The sequence below is a fragment of the Carlito syrichta genome, unplaced genomic scaffold, assembly GCF_000164805.1.
Source record: "Carlito syrichta isolate Samal-C Ts95f unplaced genomic scaffold, Tarsius_syrichta-2.0.1 Scaffold288511, whole genome shotgun sequence".
NCBI classification, from domain to species: domain Eukaryota; kingdom Metazoa; phylum Chordata; class Mammalia; order Primates; family Tarsiidae; genus Carlito; species Carlito syrichta.
This window is the reverse complement of record NW_007232607.1, coordinates 410,488-412,087: the sequence shown is the minus strand read 5'-3', so window position 1 is coordinate 412,087 and position 1,600 is coordinate 410,488.

Genomic DNA, 1,600 nt, shown 5'->3' with positions numbered 1-1,600 from the left:
CAAACCCGTGGGCTCAGTCAATCCACTCACCTCAGCCTCCCAAAGGCGCGGGATTACAGGCTGAGCCACCGAGCCCGGCTTGCATTTTGATTAGAAAGAATTTGTGACACAGAAGAGAGAAATTGACAGACGTAAGGCTGGAGATTGAAATTATATAAACGATTAGCCCTCTTATTTCACATTTTTTCCTGTAACCTTGTTCCATACACTGAGTCCCTCATCTGATAGAATATCTCTTATCACATTGGCTGCATGTGAAATATGACATGAATCCCATTTACGTGTTCTCTAATATTAGCCTGAGCTCTCTTGATTTTAAACAATTCTATTTTATTCTTTAAATGGCAAGCAGACTCATAGGACTCGGCATTGCTTCAGACATTACTGAGATTTCTTTCAGTCTACATTTTACTGTTGTGGATAAATTAATGAGGGCCACATGAGACTACTGTCTTACACTTTCTCCCTGTTGAACACTCAACAAGTTCTTCTACTTCGCCTTCATCTTTGCTACTCATCTCTGCCTTTTCTATTCTTCAAACTCGCATACTCTGTTCTGTAATAATAACATTCATCATTTACTGGATCCCTATCATATGGCAGATTTTAGGTCCTTTCCAGACATTGTGTCATTTAACTCTCACGACAACCTTAGAAGATATATATTATTGATTTCATATTACAGATAATAGGGTAAACAATTCAGCTAAATTCAAACAAGTTAAAAGTGTCAAAGGTGGAAATTTAACCTGAGACTTCTAGTATCCAAAATGTATACTCTTGCTACTATGCAATACTCCTTAAATATTAGTTTCCACCCCTCTCTGCCTACAGCCACACACCCAGTTTATACCTCAAATATTGCATACCCATGGTTTTCTCGTTTGCATCTTGCCCACTGTCCTGATCCTTCTTGACCCTTATAATAAAATCAATTTTTTGCTCAAGTATTTTGTGTTCAAACTTCTCATTCATGAATATAGTACTTATACTACATCTGAGCATGTATGATTAGTCTGAAGCTCCTAAACCTAATTGGTCTAGATGTTTTCCATAAACCTCTTGTCTCCCAAGTCTATATAACATTCGAGGCCTCCTAATATTTGTAATCCTCTTTGCCCACCCTTAGTTGAAACCCAACTTATCTAAAGTCTGAATCTATATTACTCCCCCCCACATGCCCCACTGTAAAGTGACTTCTGATTCAGTAATTGATCAGAATTCAGTAATTCTATTCAGTAATTGCATAGAGTGTTGGCTCAGCCAGATAAGGGGTCTCATCTAATGAGTCAAAGGAATAGAAGTGATATGACTCACTCAGAAAATTCTACAGCTGGTAGTTAGGTTTTCTCAAGAAGGAAGAGGAACTTACATGAGAAATAGGAGAATCACACAAATAAAGTGTGGGAGGCTATTTCATTATGGTGGTAGGTAGAATTGAAAGAAAAATCCAAAGTCCAGCTCTTAACAGAGAAATAGTGGGTATGCACTGCAAGGGGATAGGACATATACAAAGACAGGTAAAAGGGTCAACTGTCTATTGAAGACAATACTTATAGATACTAAATAGTATTCCCATCTCCAGGTTGAGTGACTTTGC